Source organism: Mus caroli, unplaced genomic scaffold, assembly GCF_978045245.1.
Source record: "Mus caroli unplaced genomic scaffold, Mus_caroli_1 scaffold_17, whole genome shotgun sequence".
NCBI classification, from domain to species: domain Eukaryota; kingdom Metazoa; phylum Chordata; class Mammalia; order Rodentia; family Muridae; genus Mus; species Mus caroli.
Window position 1 is genome coordinate 1,954,555 of NW_028227272.1, and position 19,529 is coordinate 1,974,083.

General features: G+C 47.4%; 1 protein-coding gene across 15 annotated transcripts in view; it reads left to right on the plus strand.

Annotated features, from left to right (window-relative positions):
* Positions 1–19,529, plus strand: part of Rbfox1 (RNA binding fox-1 homolog 1) — a 2,110,633-nt gene that overhangs the window by 93,007 nt on the left and 1,998,097 nt on the right. The gene's annotated exons all lie outside the window — the stretch shown is intronic.

The window sequence follows — 19,529 nt, forward strand, 5'->3', positions numbered from 1 at the left end:
CCTCTAAGTAACCCTTCACTCATATTTCTGTAAGTAACCCCAGTAAAACTTTTTGGTTTGAGGAGGTGTGGCCTTGTTGGAGTGGGTGTGGCCTTGTTGGAGGAAGTGCATAACATTGGGAGTGGGGTTTGAGATCCTCCTCCTTGCTGCCTGTGAGACAGAAGTTGGTACCAGTGACTGGGGTATTGCTGTAATAGGCTTTACCATGTTTTTGTTTGGAGGAATGTAGATTTTAGAACTTTGGAAAGCAGTGGAATGCTTTCAGTGGGGTTTAATGGGCCATCCTAGTAGAAATATGGAAGACAGCAGTGCTGATGGTAATTTGAACTCTGGAGGCCTACTGGCTAAAGAAGTTTTAGAGGAGAATTTTAGTATGTAGCTTAGAGACTGTTCTTGTAATACTCTGTGAAGAATTTGGGTGCTTTTTGCCCTTGTCTGAAGAGTCTACCTGAGTATAAGGTAAAGAGATTTCAATTAATTGCATTGACAAAGGAAGTCTCAGAAAAATTCAGAATAGACTTTTCCCTCTGCTTTACTCTTATGTAGAGCATTTTGATCAAGTGTAGCAAGCTTAGAAAGGAAAAATACAAAATGTATGGTTCAAGTAATGTAAGGGCACCAGGAAATACAATGAAGCTGATTTCTGTGTTTGAGGAGATAAAGAGATTAAGGGAGTAGTGGCATTGGGACAAGATCCCACCCAGCTAAACTCATTTTTGTGCTTTTGCAGTTGAACAAGAAATACTTATGTCATGTTAGGAATTATTACCTGGTTATTGTTTTCATTTCGACTTTTAATCTGAAATGAAGTATAATCCAGAAGTGGAGGGTTCACCTGTGACCCAGATCTTGAGGCATCATGGCCATGAAAAGCTTAAGTCCAGGCATGGTGGTACACATTTTTAATCCCCGAACTCAGGAGACAGAGACAGGTAGATCTCTGAGTTCAAGGTCAGTCTACAGAGCAACTTATGGAATAGACAAGCTTAGACAATGAAGGAGTTGGAAAATAGAAGGGCTGGTGATGAACAAAAGGGCATATTCCAGTCCCAGCAAGCACCAGAACTTGGCAGCTTTGGCCATGTGGCTCTGACTTTAGAGTCAAGTAAAGAAGGTGTTACTGAAACAATTGTGCTGTTTAGCTGTGAAATTAACATCACTGAGGTGAAATCTGGGAAGTGTTTTCAGAGAGCACAAAGAAGTAGTGTTCCAGAGATAGCTATGTTGTACCTTATACTGCACATGTACTTGGTAATGTGTAAGACTCACCCAGGTGGTACTGGTTTTGAAGGCATGAGGGGACATAAATAACAGCTGAAGTTTGGCACTGTGAGAGGCTATGGAAGACCATTCATTGGTGAAAGTTCAGCCTCAGTTACAGTTGACAGCCAGGACTGAAGGGCTCATGCAAAGAAGTTGAGGCTTGGCACCATGAAGAGCGCCTATGAGAGACTGTTGGTATAACCTAGTTGTAACAGAAGACCCCAGTGTATTGGAGATGCTGGTACAATGGGATGATCATCAAGAACAGCAGCAGCAGTGGAGTGGAGTCAACCAGAGCCTAGAGTCTTATAGAGGGCAGAGCTGGAGAAATGAAGCAAAGCCCTTTGGAGGAACCCAGAAGATCATGTATGGATCCCAGACACTGGAACAAGAAACTGTGAAGAGGAAGTTACCTTAGAGACCCCAAAATATTGGAAATGCCAGAGTCATAGGATAATTGCTAAGGAAAGCTGCTAACAGGGAGTAGAAACAGCCCAGGAGAAAGAAGTTTGTTGTACTCAACAAGCATGAAAGGAGTTGGAGATTTCAAGAGTGCTTTGACAGCAGATATAAAGATGCAGAGTTTGGAGTTTGCCCAGCTGACTTTTGATCTAGCTTTCAGGATTATAGTACAGGGATTGGATATATCTCAGAAGAGACTTTGAACTTTGGACTTTTAGCATTGTTGAGACTGCTATAGACCATGGGGCTTTTGAAGTTGGTCTAAATGTATTTTGTATTATGCTATAGGTAGGTCTGGTCCCCACAAACTCATGTGTTTGAACAAGCCTTTGGGGGCCAGGGAGTGGAATGTGGTGATTTGAATATGCTTGGCCCAGGGAGTGGCACTATTAGGAGGAGTGGCCTTGTTGGAGTGGGTGTGGCCTTGTTGGAGGAAGTGTGTCACACTTTGGGGATGGGCTTTGAGACCTTCCTTTTGTTGCCTGGAAGACAGTCTCTCTTGGCTGCCTTTGGATGTGGAACTCTCAGCTCCTTCTCCAGCACTTTGTCTGCCTGCAGGCTGCCATGCTTCCCACCATGATGATAATGGACTGAATCTCTGAAACTGTAAGACAGCCCCAATTAAATGTTTGCTCTTATAAGAGCTTCTGTGGTCATGGTGTTTATTCACAACCATGGAAACCCTAACCAAGTCAGAAAGTCGTGCATCAAATTTGTGCTCTGCTTTCTGCTTTTCTTTGGTTCTATAATTTATCAAACAATCATGCCCCATTGCCTTCCATCCACCCATGAGCCAACTCAGATCCTGTTAAACTCTTTGCTTTTTGTCTTTTTCCTGGAACCCTGTCACATTTTCTTAGCATGACCCCACCTTATCTCCTCTTCGCCTGGGGCAATGGTGATCTGTCTAGACATCACCTGGGAGGCCAGAAGTCCAATGAAACCTCACCCAAGGGTACTGCCCTCGCCTTATACCTTCACTGGCTTCCTACTGCTCAGTACCCCTAGTCCCAGGTCACTTTACAGGGCATTTGCCTGGCTCTGTCAGCCTTGTATCTTGTCCGATCTCTTTCATATCTTTACCTTTCAGAACACAATGGTTCAGCCCTTGGTTTTCTCAGTCCTCTATTTAGAGCTCCCTGCAACCAGGCATCCTCTCTCTGTCATCCCATCTTCTGCCTCATCCTTTAACCCAGGCAGTGGCATTTAACCACCATGGACACATAGCACCATCCTGCTAACTGTGTATTTTCCTGTTGACCCTGCTAGTTTACCATCAGGATTGTGATTGTCAGAGAGGATAGAACTCTGCAAGGTGACTTCTGAGTGCCTTCGAGTAGAACTGGGGTCTTGGAGTTCACTGTGTGTCATCCCAGGCCTGTGGATGCTTATCTGCATGATGGTGGAGTTATTCCTCCAGCCTCCATGCTTCTCCAGTTGGACCATATGTGGGATGCAGACCTTGGAGTGTCTTCATTATTCCTAACTCCTGAGGCTCAGATCTTGTGGGACCCATTTCTCCAAGTGTGCAAGTGACAGGGAACGGCCACCCTCTGCCTCATACTGTGCACACAAAATTGGCTGAGGTGCTTGTTCTCTCTATAGGGGCCTCTGTGAAACAAGTGGCTGTGGGGGTGGTGGTGATGCCAGGTTACAGGGGACCCTGGGCTGCCTCTGAGAGACCATGTGATGCTGGAGCAGTAGGGACCATGGACTGCCTCTGTGATGTCACTGTTGGAGATTCTGGGGCAGCAGGGACCATGGGCTGCCTCTGAGAAGTCACTGTTGGAGATGCTGGGGCAGCAGGGACCATGGGCAGAGTCTGGGAGCTGAAGTGACCTACAGAAAGAAACAGATGCCACTGTATTTTTGACCTTTCTCACTGCGATGACCAGGTTACTAATGAGCTGCTCCAGGGAGAAGGTAATTGCTTCAGGGTTTCAGATTTCAAAGTGGCGTGGAAGACATGGTGAGGACTCCTTGTAAAGTCAGGAAGCTTAGCTTGTCACATCTGGACAGGCCCAGAAGCAGAGAGAACTCAGGCAGGAAACAAGGCCTGGTTATAGCCCTGAAGGTCTGCCCAACACCCCCACTTCGTCTAAAGTTGCTCTTGCCTCTTGAAGGCTTCACAGCCTCCTGAGGCAGCACCACCAGTGGAATCATAAGAAAGGGGGTCTTCCATAGCCCAGGGATGCTGTAAGGGGTCTTGTCTTCCCCGTCTAGCCTCAAGTGAAAGCTCAGCCTGGCTTGGCCCTGAGCTGAGGCCTGCAAGCGCCTGAGGAATAAGCCTGGCTAACCTTCCCTGCCTAGAGAGCAGGAGGCATCAGGCAGGCATTGCTTTAATCCTCCGAGTACCTAAAGGACACATTGATAGCTACTGTTAGCTGCTTTGCTTGTCCTCTGGGGTCCATTGTCACTGCCAAGAAATTCAGATGCCTGTCCAGCAGGATGCGAATGGTCATTGCTGTCCCCGCATCCCTCTGTTCCCTCAGACTTTGCCTAGTGCTGTTGTCACTGTGCAGAGGATGGAACCCAGGATGTGGTGCATGCTAAGCAAGTGCCTCACCACCCAGCAGGTCCCCAGCCCTCATCTAGAGCAGGTGGCCAGGACAGGTCGCTTTTTTCCCCAGTCTTGTGTAAATCTTCTTTAGCTGGAACGTTTTGTTGCCTCTTTGAAGTCAGGTCTCTAGCGAGCGCATCACATGGATTTTGTGAACCTGCTTGGCTTACAAAGGGGAATTTTGAGCACATATCACAGAGCTTGGCTGGTCATTTCCCATCTTCTGAGACACTTCTATATCTGTCACCCCCTGGACTCCCTGTAGTCAGCTCATCCCTCTGTCTTTGTATAATGTGTCCTAGTCCAAGGCTGCCACCGGCTCCAGCCAAGAGTATGGATGGAGCAGTTAGCAGAGACCTGATAAGTCAGTTGGCTCAGACAAAGGTGGAGGCAAAGGGAAAAGGTCAGCTACAAAGGTCAGACCTTCAGCAGTGTCCCTGGGTGGTTGACCTTGAGTCTATGCAAGGGGAAGAGAAGGGGGTGGGGTTATCTAGAAAGTCAGAACCTCAATTGAGAAAATGCTTCCACAGAATCTATCTGCAGCCAACTCTGTGGGGGCGTTCTCTTGATCAGTGATTGATGTGGGAGGGTTTCCCCCACTGTTTGTGGTGCCACCCCTGGGCTGAGAGTAAAAGAAAGGTAGCTGAACACATGAGCCATGAGAGCAAGCCAGCAAGCCGCGTTCCTCTGTCATGCCGCCAGGTTCCTGCAATGCTTTAACTCCTGCCAGTGCTAAGCACCCTCACACTGCCTCTGGAGTGACAGTTCCTCTTGGGTTCTGCTGGGTTAGGGCAGCCTTGATATTTGTGTGCCAGGAGACTAGGGTTATGCAGCCAGCCCCAGGCATACCTTGAGCAGCAGGTACAGGTTCTGTGACCATTCTGAACCTACAAGTAGGTCAAACATCTGCAGTCCTGGCAAGTAGGCTGGGCTTCCCCACGAAAGATGCTAAGGTGACATAGAGATTTCTTCAGGACCTGAGGCTTGGGAGGGCAGACAGCCCCATGTCCTACAAACAAACAGACAAACAAACAAGCAGATAGACAGACAGACAGACAAAGGGAGTGATGGACAGGAAGGCCCTCTGTGGGTTGCCAGACACTGAAGACACTCACAATGCTCAGAACCTAGCTTCCCCTGAACCACCAAAGGGTGTTTTGAAATAAGCCTTCTTGACAACAGACAGATGTTTGACTTCATTAAGGCACCTTGGGTCATCATGACTTGCTATCTTTCAAACAGACTCTGTTGTTGGGGAAACACACACACAGTTCTGTTTGTGAGCAGGTGATGAAGTGGCTGAGGAAAACAGCCAGTGGGGTCTGAGGGGGAAGCTGGGCTGTTGTGGGGCACACCTGAGACAGAACTACAATACAATAGCTGGACAAACGGATGCAGGGGTCTGGAGTGTTAGCTTTGTGAACACGCTAGGATGTTTATGATAAATATCAGCCACTGACACACATGCCTCCTGCCATGAAAGAGCTGGATCCTGGTAACATCTATAAGTGGGTCAGTTTCTCATCTTTAAAATGGGTATAGTATCTCCTTCCTGCACTGTGTGTGTGTGTGTGTGTGTGTGTGTTGTGTGTGTTGTCAATGTATATGTGTCCTGTGTTTGGTATACAAGAAAGACATTGTCCCTGTCACTTCAGACTCATTGACTGGTCAGAGAGCCTTTTTTCTCCTTTTCTTCTCTCTTCCTTCTCTTCTCTTCTCTTCTCTTCTCTTCTCTTCTCTTCTCTTCTCTTCTCTTCTCTTCTCTTCTCTTCTCTTTTCTTCCCTTTTTTTTTGGAGTCTGGGCTGGATTGTTCCACTTCCACCTCCTATGTGCTAGAATTATAGCCACATGCTACCATGCACCATTTACACAGTGCTGGGATCAAACTTAGGGCTTCATGCATGCTAGGCAAGTGCTCTTCCAATTGAACTACATCCCCGGCGCTGAGAAACATGTTTAATTAACACATGCCAGGGAGTCATTTATTTGACATTGTGTTTTGAGTGGAGAGGGAAAAGCATTGGCGGGGGTGGGGGTGGGGGTGGGGGTGGGGGTGGGGGGGGTGGGGGGGTGGGGGTTGGGCAACAAGAGCTTGCTTTGAGAGATTCTGAATAGCTCTAGGCTAAGAAAGTCGGGTAAGCCTGACCCAAGGGCATTAAAGCTGGGCCTAGAAGAGTCATAGATAGTCATAGTGTGTATGTGTAGGTAGGTACGTATGTGCATATGGTTAGCATGTATACTTGTGTGTGAACATGGTGCACATAAGCTTGCTTGTTTGTTCAGGGGCATGTGTACATAAATGCATGCATGTTTGTGAACATGTGTGTGTGCATGTGCAGTGTACATGGTGCATGTGGAGTTATGTATGGAGGAGCTCTGTGTACAGTGGGAAGGACAGAGGAGGCCTTTGAGTCTCTGTCCTCACTGGGGTGGAGGAGAGATTGGAGGGAAGGCTTTGGAACCAGGGGTGAAGGATGTGGGGCTTGTTTCTGCAGAACACCAGAGGGGTGAATTTAGTTACGCATAACAGGCAGGCACAGGGCATCCAGGGACCCTGTTGTAGGCTTCATTTCAGCTGTGAGGCTCTGAGGGAGAAAGTCAGCCTGTGGAGAGGGCCCTTGGCTGTTTCTTGCTTCTGGATTGCCTCTCGTGCCACCTTCTGGAGCCTTCTCTCTTGAAGCCTAAACCCCTTTCCCAAAGCTCTGCTGAGCTCACTGGCTGCTGACAACAGACTGGATTTGGTTTCAGATGATCTGAAACTCAGCAGCTGTGACCCATCACAGGCTATGTGTTCAGGTTATCCTCCATCACAGTGTCCCGGCTATCCTCCATCACAGTGTCCAGGCCATACCCCATTACAGTGTCCAGGCTGTACCCCATCACAGTGTCCAGGCTGTACCCCACCACAGTGTCCAGGCTGTACCCTACCACAGTTTCCAGGCTAGACTCCATCATGGTGTCCTCATTGCCAAGGTTGGTAAATGACAGCCTGGCCCCCATGTGAGAAGCAGGACACACCCACCATCCTGAGCTGTCACTGTCAACAGCACCTGGGAAGGGGACTTAGCATGGTCTAGAACTACAGACTGGGCCTGACTCCATCCTGGGCCTGAGTAGGAAGAAGTCTGTGAAGCCTTAGCTTTTCCTTGTAGGAGATTTGGGAGGTGGACACTAGGAAAGATTAATCTGCCTTCCCTGTCCCAGCAGGAGGTGGGCATTTGGAAAATTATTCCCTGCTCCGTCTTCCGGTTACAGTTGGGTTAATCGAGTTCCCAAGTCAGGATGGAGCCTCACTTTGAGATCTGTTACAGTCTGTCCATATGTCTGTCTGTTCAAAAATATCTGCTTGTGCTGGACGTAGTGGCGCCTAGGAAGCTGAAGCAGGAGGATGGTGAGTTAGAAGGGCTGCACAGGTGACTTCATCTGAAAACAAAATGGGAAACAAGAGCTGGGGGCATCTCACAGTTACAAAATGAATGCCTGGCATGCACAGGACCCTCGGCTCCGCTGTAAGATAGTTAGTAAATATATAAGCAGCAGGAAACCCACAGAAACTAAAGCAAAGTCAAGCCCATAATTTAAAAATCCTTTAAATCATCATCACGAGAGTGTATACACAGTGCATGTAGGCATAATTGTGTGAGGGAGAATAGGGTGTGTTTACTCATGTGTAGGCTACCTGGCATGCTTATGTATAGAAGTCAGAGGCCAATTTGCAAAGTTGATTTCTTTTTCTGCCACAAATTGAATAGAAGATATTTGTGATTTTGTTTACTTGTGAGTATGCAGGTGCACATGTGTGTGGAAGCCAGAGGTTTCCACTGTGTCTCTTTCTCTTTTGCTCTGCACTTTGTTGGGGACAGTCTCTCACTGAACTCCCCATCTGTCTAGAGTAGCAGGCCAACAAGCTCTGGGATCCACTGATGCCCCCCTCACCTAGTGCTGGGATCTACTGATGCCCTCTTCACCCAGTGCTGGGATACACTGATGCCCCCCTCACCCAGTGCTGGGATCCACTGATGCCCCCCTCACCCAGTGCTGGGATCCACTGATGCCCTCCTCACCCAGTGCTGGGATCCACTGATGCCTCCCTCACCCAGTGCTGGGATCCACTGATGCCCCCCTCACCCAGTGCTGGGATTGCAGGCACGCCCACCAGCTGTGGCTTTTACCTGGATGCTAGGGAATCTGAACTGGGGACCTCATGTTTATGTGGTAGGCATCTTACTCACTGAGCCACCAAGCTATTTGGTGGCTGCCAGTGTGGTTAGTAGCACACTGTTGTCTTGTTCTGATGTGTCTGTGATCACTGAGAGAGGATGTCAGGGTTTGCTGTTATATGCTGTTAGCCACAAGGGTCAGAATTCGCTGTCCAGGATCCCTGCTTCCTAGGCACACACAGAGGATGGTTTATTGTAGGAGAGGGTTTCATTTGGATGAGCAGTAAGGCTTTCCAGGAAGAGCTTTGAATGGGGAGTGAGGTGGTCAGATGTAAGAGTACACATGAGTGGTTGAGTCTTCACCTTGCCTGACATTCTTGAGGGACTTGGCCTGTATGTGCAGAGTCATTGCTCCTCAGTCCTCAGAGGAGCTGGAATTAGTATCTCCGTAGACAGAGGAGAAAGGAAGTCCCAAGGAGGGCAATCAGCTGTCACCTAGCCCCGGGTTTGCCTTCTACTCACAGCCCTCCAGTGACTCTAATGATGGCATTCACTCCCGAGGAGAAAGCAGGAGTCTCCAGTGGATCCTGCAGCCAGATGCTCGGTTCTCCAGAAGAGGTCCTTGACTCTGGTAGGATTTTAGTTGAAAGCCTGCTGCTCTCTCTGGAAGAGGAAGGTCCGCGGAGCGCATAGTGAAGTGCAGCGCCCCCTTGCGGCTATGTGCACAAGGCAGGCTGCACGCCAGACGTTCCCATCATAAGACCAGTCCTCTGTTCCTGGTCCCTGAGCCTCCAGGCTTCTCAGCATAGTTGCCAAATCACTTCACGCTCCAGGAAATAAAGTGAAGTGGGGTTCCTCTTAACTTAGAAAGCAGTGTTATCTACCAACCAGCACACATGAGCTTCTCTACTGGTCACCATGAGACTGCTAAGGATGTGCCTTGCACTGAGGAATCTGGAAACTCAGGGACCAGACATGAAGGAACCAGAAAGAAAGGAAGTAGGTAAGAAACATCACCACAAACCACTGTTTGTATCCTCAGTCTCCTTTAAAACAAATTTGTCTCCCAGTGAGCTGACCTGGTGAGAGCAGGAATTTGTCACCTGCATCTAATACGATGAAGGGGCACTGTGCAGGTATGTACACATGCCAGGAGACAGGCCGGTTGTGGGTCAGTTGGTCTCTGAGGCTGGTACTGATATGATGACTGCTGTCATTTCTCAGGCCTCAGGTTGATCTCTGAGAGTCAGAGAACCTAGCTGGGGGTGACAGCTGGGCCCATAACTACCTTCTATGGTTCTATTTGAATCAATGTTAAAATGTATCAAGGGTCATGATACTGAAATTCAACAGGATCCCATCTGTCCAAACATAGAGGGTCTTCTTGTATCTAGGATGAGGTTAGCAGAGAAAGAGGTCTGTTGATGCTTTTCCAGTCCTGGTGAATTATGGGATTAGGGCTCCAGTAAGGACTAAGATTTTATGGTTTATTCAATAATAGTCCAAATCTATTTTCCATTCTGGTGGAGACTTTTCTGGTTTTATTGAGGTAGGGTCTTAAGTAGCCTAGGCTAGCCTTGAACGCATTATCTAGCCAAGGATGACCTTGAGTTTTTTATACTTAAAGTATTTTATATTATAATATTTCTTCCTCTAAATGCTTCCATATAACCTTCCCTGCTCATCATGTTTGTGTGTGGGTGTATTCCTAAATATAACCTGCTCAGTCCATATAATGTTACTTGTATGAATGTTTTTAAGATGACTATTTGATTCTGAAAAGCCAGCTGGGGAGACCCTCTTTCTCACTCCCAGCTCTACTTAGCTGTCTGCAGTTCTCTGTGTAGGGTTCCCTGGCCACTCTGGCATGTCCTTTGGTGTCGTCTTTGTTTAGCTCACATTGGGTGGCCATGAGACTTTATGGGTATCAATGTCTGACATTCCTAGGGGACACCACCACACAACAAACTCGGATCCTCTGGCTCTTGCGGTCGGTCTTTCTGCTCCTTCTTCCATGGCATTCTCCGAGCCCCAGCCTTAGGCATGTTTGGTATAGATTGTCTACTGGGACTGGGTTCCACAGCTTTGAATTTTGATTGGTTGTAATTTTCTATAAGTCTGCATCTGTTGCAAAGGAAGTTTTGATAAGAGGTGAAGAATCTTCTTACCCTCGGGTATAAGAACAACTGTTGTTAGAGATTATGTGGTTTAGTAAATTAGTGATTATAGATTCTCCTCCAATAACCATGACGTCACTAGTACTGAGTGGTTAGCTAGGTTTCCAGCACCAGGTATGGTTTCCATCTTAATAAGTGAGACTTAAGTCCAGTTGGAGAGATTGATAACTGCCAAGGAATGTCTGCCACTACTGTATCCTTAGGGTTATCACACCCTTGAGGGTCATTGGTATGGTTTGTAAACATTATAGTTGGGAAGGTCTATTGGATGCCTTGCTTCTTTGGACACTTGCATGGTGTCTTCTGGTTCCATGAAAACTAGTCCTTGACCTTGAATTTCTGGATCTCCAGCTTCCATCTCCTGAATGGCAGGATTACAGGTGCGGTTTCTTTGGCACTAGGAACGAAATCCACAAAGTCATTCACCCTAGGCAAGTACTCTGCCAACAAAGCCACATTCCCAGCCCATTGGTGGAGACTCGAGATCTGTCTTAAAGCTCATACCTGTGAGCATCCCATCCTCCAGGTTACGGATCTTGATTCTCACAACAATACCAGAAGCTGGGTCCCATCTGTCATTCTCACTTACAGACAAGTGGAACAAAGGGGGAATGCTTCAGATGATGTTGTGTCATAATGGAGGTGGCATTCAAATCGGAGTGTCCAACACTTCTCTAACTGGGCCAGGCATATTCTTGCTCAGTGGGTGGCCCTGTACAGCTGAGTCCTCAGGCTTAAAGCTGTGGCCACCAATGTCACTTTATCAGAATTTAATATCTCCATTTGTTTTTTATTGTGTTTGTTTTCACTTGAGATGATATTGATTTTCTATTTATAATACCAATAAATTTTCTAAAAGAGAATGTATCTATGCAAATGAAAGTGCATTTTTTTAAAGATGTTAAGTTGTAGATATGGCAAAGACAGTGACTTGTGGGAGCAAGTTGTTTTACTACCATTGAGGTGGAGACCCAGGCCATGTGTGAATTGTAGAGACTGGTGATCTGGGAGAGCGAGTTGAGTTGGCTTGGGAGGAATGAAGGCCCTGATTATGGCTGAGTTTTAATGCATCCTGGAAATATCTGTGCTATTTCTTCCATAGTGATTGACCTGAAGCTGTCACTCTGTGCTGGACCCTCTGCTCACTTAGTCATACAAACTCTTTGGTACTGATGCTCAGTGGAATATGAGAGGTGGTGCTGGCTCTGTCTTATTCTCCTTTATCACTTGGGAAAACAACAGTAATATTAAAGAGGGTGTTTGCTCTAAAGCTCTGGGTTCAACCATGAGAATACCAAGGACCTGGGATTTCGGCTGGTCCAGGATGAACCTGTAGCACCCAGTACATACATCGTGAGTGTCACTGCAATATGACAGTGCATTTGTTAGTGCCATAGAACTCAGCCTGTCTTATCGATAGACTCTTCACTTCTCCAGATGAAAATCCAGGCAGCAGGGTTGGGATAAAGCCTGGCCATGGGAGTTTCTCCCTTGCAGATCTGACTCAGTGACAGACACAGGATGTTAACAAAGCGAAGAATAAACTACAGTAGAACAAAAGAACGGAAAGGAAAGTAGCCACAGACAGGAAGCTCAGGGCCCCTCTCTCATTTTGCAAACAGCATCAGCACCACCTACTAATTAAGATGCACATGGTGCCTGACATCAAGCAGCCTTTTGTGAACTGTTAATTAAGATTTAATCAGTCACATATTTTATTCTTACTGAATTAAAAGATTAGTGTTCCTTTCTGGCAGGGTTCCCTTGCTTCCTGTCGAAGGAAATCAATGTATTCGAACATGATTTAAGGAGAAGCAGCTTGTCCCATGGGGAGGCCCTGCTTAGGGAGGCATTAGCTTGACAGTGTGGATAATTCAGTGAGTCTGACCAAAGTGGACTGATCGACAAGGTTGTTAATTCTTCCAGCAAGGGTTGGGAGGCACATTTCTGGTGATGAGTTGGGGTTGTGTGATGAGAGAAGTCTGCAAGAGCAGAGGATGCGTGGGAGACACGCTCCTGTGCCACCTCACCTGAAGCTTCTGGAAAACACCCATGAATCACAGGCTCTGTTCTTCTAGCCCGAGACGAAGAAAAGGACCATGAAGTGCAAAGCTGGGCGCATGAGGTTGGCACAGAAGGGAAGCTGTTGTTTGGAGTTGCCCTGGGGAGACTTGAACAAATGTCTATTCACCTCAAATAGGGTTCCAGTGACAGGTCACACCAACCAGTCCATCAACAATTCACATCAACAAGTCCAGCTTGGAAAAAATGAAATTGTCGGAGTTACCTAAAGAATGGGTGACAGTTTGCCTACAGAAGCATGGGTGACCCCAAACAGCTGCATCATCATAGAGCCCCACCCCATCATGGATGATGACCAATGGAAGCTGCATCATGGAGTCTTGCTCTCAGCTAAGCCTCCATCTCCTATGTAGCATCTCCCTAAATCACTTGTCACTAGGGTAGGTGCTGTCCCAGGGAAGGGCGCTGTGACTTTCCTCCCTCCCTCCCTTTTTGAAAGCATTAACAACCCCATTATTATTACTGTAGACCTAGTTACTTCTGGATTGGTCTGCTCAAGTTGTTGCTATGCCTACCAGATCAAGGTAATCTCTACTCTAAAATATCAAAAGGTGATCCTGTCATGTCTGGAGGAAAAAGGCCACACCACAGAAGATGCTCATTCCCAACACCCTTCCAGGATCTAGTGGGGGCTGCCATTTACAGGGAATTCAGAGGCACTTAATAAATGCATGCTGTATGGATAAGTCCATGGAAGTATGCATGTTTAAGACTGCTAAAACACGTGAGTCCTGCACACAAGACCTGGGACATGCCCCCACGATCTCGTCTGGCATTGAAACTTTCCCCAAAGTCCATTTAAAATACAAGAAGAGGGATATGGATTGGCTCAATGTCTGAGCACTTGCTGAGCATGCTCAAGGCTGTGGGTTCCTGCCCCAGCCCTGAAAACCAAGAGACCAGTGAGTAACCAACACTTCTTTTCCCCGTTAATCCTGGCACTATTGAGGATGGTGATAAACTTGTAGACAGAGGAGTAGCTGGCTATACCCTCCAAGGTGTAGGTAAGTCCCAGATACGTGGGATAGGTGGTGGGCCAGGCATCAGACCCCATGGATAACGGTGGAGTGAAATCAGGGAAGACCAAACCACTGCCTTGGGCCAGATGGCAAAAGTGGATCCAGGAGATATTTTTTCCTGATCTTAAAAATGGAGAGAGAAGCTGGGTGTGGTGGAGAGCATGTTTTTAATTACTAGCTCCCAGGAAGCAGAGGCAGGTAGATCTTTATAGGTTCAAGCCAAGTCTTGTCTATATGGTGGTTTATAAGCCAGCCAGGGTGACATAGCTTAGGAATACCCTAGCCTGTGACCTGGGGAATAGAGGGAACAGCCAATTCTGGCTTCACAGGATCAGGATGGCTTCCTACCCACCTCATCTCACCTCCTTTCCCATTCACTCCTTTCCTCCTCTTTCCTCTGCCTCTGACCCCACTTCTCTCACTTCTCACACACCTCCACCCCCTCTCATCTTATTTGTGGCAGCTATTATGGTTTGAATGTTAACTGTCTCCTCCTCACGGGCTCATGTGTTTGAGGAGTTGGTCCCTAGTTGGCATTTTTGGAAGGTTGCAGAACATTGGGTGGGGGGAGTGGGTCCTCCCTGGGGGAGGGCTTTGAGTTTTAGAGCCTGGCCTTACTTTCTGTTCACCCTCTACTTCCTGACTCTAGATACAATGTGACCAGTCTCCTCACAGGTTTGCCACTATATGTTGATCACTGTGATAGACTGTATGTTCCTCAGATTGTGAGCCCAAATAAATCCTTCCTACTCAAAGTTGCTTCTCGATAGGCCTTTGGTGAAAGAATAAGAAAAGTAACTAATATATGGAACATGTATACGGTTGATGGTCTCTATCAGCCAAGGGGGAAGGCACACTGTCTCTATGCATTTGGTCATGAGGAGACCGAATACGCAGTCTTACAGGCCACAGACAAACTACATGGGGAGGATCTGTTCCCTTCCTGAGCTTGCCAGAGGCAAGGCTTGAGTATTTGGCTGATGTCTGAGTGAGGTCAGCACTGGTGACCCTCTAGGAGCAGCCAGACTAACTGACCCCAGTCCAGGCTGGGTTCTCAGGGTTTGTCATGGCTCTGATTGGGTGGGAGGGCAGGATGTAGGCCTGGCTGTGATACTTTACATCTTCTCATCCTTGGGAGTTGTGAGTGTGAATCATTACTTCTACAGTGGTGTCTCACACATGACACTGCTCCTGGGACAGTAGATCACAGTAACCTTGAACAACCTGGAGTTCTGGTTGCCTGGTGGGAGAAGGGAAAGGACAAGAGATTAAAAATGAGAGTATGACATGGATGAGTCTCTTAGATACAGTGTCACCAATCCTGGAGAACTGAGTTTGGTTACTGGGACCCACATGGTATAAGGAAAGATTGCTTCATGACAAGGAGAGTGGCCAACACCAAGGCAGAGGGACTACTGGCCAACAGCTGCAAGAAAATATGACCCTCAATCCTAGTGGCAGGGTCTCCACCAAGTCCTTCACAGTTGAGCCCAGGGGATGATATAGTGACATCAGTCATCGAGACCCAGGAAAGTGTTTGGTGTTCTCCACTCACTCCATTGTGTTACCTGCCTCTTAGAAAGTGAGGTCATGTCCCCTTGTCTTCAATGTGACAAGCCTCATAAAACCAGGTCCCAGGAATAGAACTAAAACTTGGAAGAGAAAGGTGTGGCTCATATCCACATCATGTTCACCTTACCAGCCATGCCCAAGGTGTCATGAGACTGTTGGGATCTTCTAGGAGCTCTGGGAATACCATGCTGGCTTGACTTTCTACCAGATCACACAACTTCACTGACATTCCTGACTCTCACATGGGCTTTCTATACCACCAGATCCATGAACTGCCAATGATTACAGCTTTGAGTTCTGAAGAAGAGACACAGCTCCCCTTTTTCTGTGTCAAATCAGAGCTGTGAGAAGAAATGAGAAAATTCTAAAAATACAGACTGCGTGGAATCTCATTTTATGGTGATTCTGGGAAGCTTTGGGTCAATGGCTCTGCATTGAGTGAGTTAGGAGGCCAGCTGACTCGCCCCATGAGAGGGTGCCACCTGCTAAGTTGATCCCTGACTGAAGGGTGCTCAGAAGTGATGAAGCCTGTGTTCTTCCACACGGGGAACCTCATTTCTTCAGGGCTGGAACCCAGTCCACCACAGTTCCTTACATTGTCCTGCCCATGGTGGATGAAGAAGTCACACATGTATTTCTGAGCCAAATGCAGCTAGCCTCTGTCTTGAACACTGGTATCTGATTGTGGCCAGACTTTTCTGTATGATGTGAACTCTTGTGTATGAGTCAAGAGAGATTTGTGTTTGGAGTTCCAGTGGTACATGGGCATTGGCCATCTTCTATTTTTCTAAGATTTATTTCTATTTTATGTATATGAGTACACTGTAGCTGACTTCAGATGCACCAGGAGAGGGCATCAGATCCCATTACAGGTGGTTGTGAGCCACCATGTGGTTGCTGGGAATTGTACTCAGGATCTCTGGAAGAACAGTCAGTGCTCTTAACTGCTGAGCCATCTCTCCAGCCCAACCATCTTTTTAATAGTAGATTTATTAGAAGACATTAATTTCATGAGCCGTGGCATGGTGGGAAGTCTGAAAAGAAGCTAAGATCTTGTGGTAAGGGTGGGGAAATCACTTGGGTCTAAAATTTATTTTAACTTTAGATTTTATTTATTTATTTAGTTAGTTAGTTAGTTTTTTCGAGACAGGGTTTCTCTGTGTAGCTCTGGCTGTCCTGGCACTCACTTTGTAGACCAGGCTGGCCTCGAACTCAGAAATCCGCCTGCCTCTGCCTCCCGAGTGCTGGGATTAAAGGCGTGCGCCACCACGCCCGGCTAACTTTAGATTTTATGTGTGTGTGTGTGTGTGTAAATGTCAGTTTGCACACAAGTGAATGCAGGTGCCTGCAGAGACTAGAAGAGGGCATCAGATGCCCTAGAACTGCAGTGAGAGGTGGTTGTGAACTGTCTGACATGGGTGCTAGGCGCTGAACTCAGCTCCTCTGCAAGAACAGCCAGTGCTGTTAATCGATTATCCCTCTCTCCAGACCCGGGAGCTTCTTTTTATGACTCTCACAAGAAGGAGGTGGACAGAGATAGAAAAGCTTCCCTCATTTGGTCCTCAATTGGCTGTTGCTAGGGTAACCAGTGAGTTCTCAGTAATGTCAAGTGATGGGTAAATAGTTCTCTGGCTGCCGTTCCTGGGGTTGATGGTCAGGGAGGACAAGGGTCCAGAGAGATAAGTTCCTGGTTTTAGAACAGTTGCCATAGTTGCAGGAACTGTCACAATGCAACCCAAATGAAGGGTCTTTAGAAAATGATATAGGCCCAGCCAACAGTCACTATGTCTGAGATGATATTGTCCTTGAACTCATATCAATCATATCAAGCTGCCTTGTAGAATTTTGAGCAAAATGCTCTTTCCCTTTGCTCCTGGTGTGAAGGGTTTTTGGAGGCAGGGTTGGTGTCCTCAAAGTCACTTTCTGTTGCATATTCTTTGCTGTGACTATGTCAGGGCCTATATCTGGCACCGGAGGAGAAAGTGAGTGGGGTCCCACAGTGTCTGTGATGTCCTCTGTGGCTCCACAGACTTGCTGAGTGGTGAGAGCCCTTCTCTCCTGTCCCCAAGTCTCTTGGGGCATTAGTAACTTCTTAAAGGCAGTGCTAATTTTCATGCCGGTTTTCTGTCATAGCTACTTTTTTGTTTCTGTGATAAAATGCAAAAGCACTTTAAGTATGAAGAGATTTGCTTGGTTCACATTTGAGGGTGCAGGTCACTGTACTGGCTAGTTTTGTGTCAACTTGACACAGCTGGAGTTATCACAGAGAAAGGAGCTTCAGTTGAGGAAATGCCTCCATGAGATCCAACTGTAAGGCATTTTCTCAATTAGTGATCAAGGGGGAAAGGCCCCTTGTGGGTGGTGCCATCTCTGGGCTGGTTGGTAGTCTTGGGTTCTATAAGAGAGCAGGCTGAGCAAGCCAGAGGAGGCAAGCCAATAAAGAACATCCCTCCATGGCCTCTGCATCAGCTCCTGCTTTCTGACCTGCTCGAGTCCCAGTCCTGACTTCCTTTGGTGATGAACAGCAATATGGAAGTGTAAGCCGAATAAACCCTTTCCTCCCCAACTTGCTTCTTGGTCATGATGTTTGTGCAGGAATAGAAACCCTGACTAAGACAGTCACCATGATGGAGAAATCAAGGCAGTGGGAGCTTGGGGCTCTGGTTGCCTTTTATACAGACAGGAAGCAGAGATGCACACTGCCGCTCAGTCCTCTTCCCTTACTTATATTGCTCAGGGTCCCAGCCAGGGAATGCTGCTACTCACAATGGGCTGCTCTCCTGCCTAAGTTAATGCAATCAAGACAATCCCCCACAGGCATAGCCAAAGGCCCATCTCCCTGGTGAGTCTAGATTCTGCATGTTGATAACAACTAACCATTCCAGTTGCCAAACTGTGTGATGGCACCTCTTTTTTTTAAATTAGGTATTTTCTTCATTTACATTTCCAATGCTATCCCAAAAGTCCCCCATACCCTCCCCCCCACACTCCCCTACCCACCCACTCCCACTTCTTGGTCCTGGTGTTCCTCTGTACTGAGGCATATAAAGTTTGCAAGACCAATGGGCCTCTTTCCACTGATGGCCGCCTAGGCCATCTTCTGATACATATGCAGCTAGAGACATGAGCTCCAGGGGGGTACTGGTTAGTTCATATTGTTGTTCCACCTATAGGGTTGCAGATCCCTTTAGCTCCTTGGGTACTTTCTCTAGCTACTCCATTGGGGGCCCTGTGATCTATCCAATAGCTGACTGTGAGCATCCACTTCTGTGTTTGCTAGGCCCGGCATAGCCTCACAAGAGACAGCTATATCAGGGTCCTTTCATCAAAATCTTGTTAGTGTATGCAATGGTGTCAGCGTTTGGAGGCTGATTATGGGATGGAACCCCGAGTATGGCAGTCTCTAGATGGTCGTGATGGCACCTCTTGGCATAGTCCCCAAGTCTCTGGGGACAGTGATGACCCTAAAGGAAGTGAAATGATTCTTGTGTTCAAATCAGGCCTCTATGAGTAGTGAGTTATTGGACTTTCAGAGAGAGAGAGAGAGAGAGAGAGAGGCATAGAGATATAGACAGAGACAGAGAAAGTAGAGAGAGATACAGAGAGAGAGACAGAGAGAGAGAATGAAGAGAGAATGGAGAGAGAATGAGCACTTCCAGTGTGGGAAATAGTTTGGATAGTCAGGGCAGTGTGTGTGTGTGTGTGTGTGTGTGTGTGTGTGTGTGTGGTGTGGGGGCCTGTTGGTGGGTAGTAGGGTGTGGCTGGTGTACATGCAGGCTCATTCTCCATTTGACACCATCTATTTCATCTGACAGTGAGTGAATCCCAGCCCTCTGCAGCATACAGGGGAGAGCAATCTGGTGTCACAAGAACCCAAACCCCAAGTATCCTGTCTTCAGCCTCTCTTGTGTTCCAGTGTACACCAGCAGGTGCTCTGGAGAAGGTAGCTGGCCGGGCCCATGATCTGGGGTGGAACCTCCATTGTAGAACAGGTGGAGTTCAATACAGAAATGAGCCTTCAATCTCAAAGTTCTGTTCCCCTAGCCCATCTACCATGCAGTTAGTTGCCAACACTGCCCCTCCCCACCCTCTGTCTGGAGTCTGTTCTTCATGGATGGAAACATGGTGACTCTGCAGCTGCTATAATTGGTTCAGGCAGGGAATATTTGGACTCAGAGGGCCCATTGTACAATGCCGTGGTGTCAGAGCGAACTTGCAGAGAACAGGTCTTTG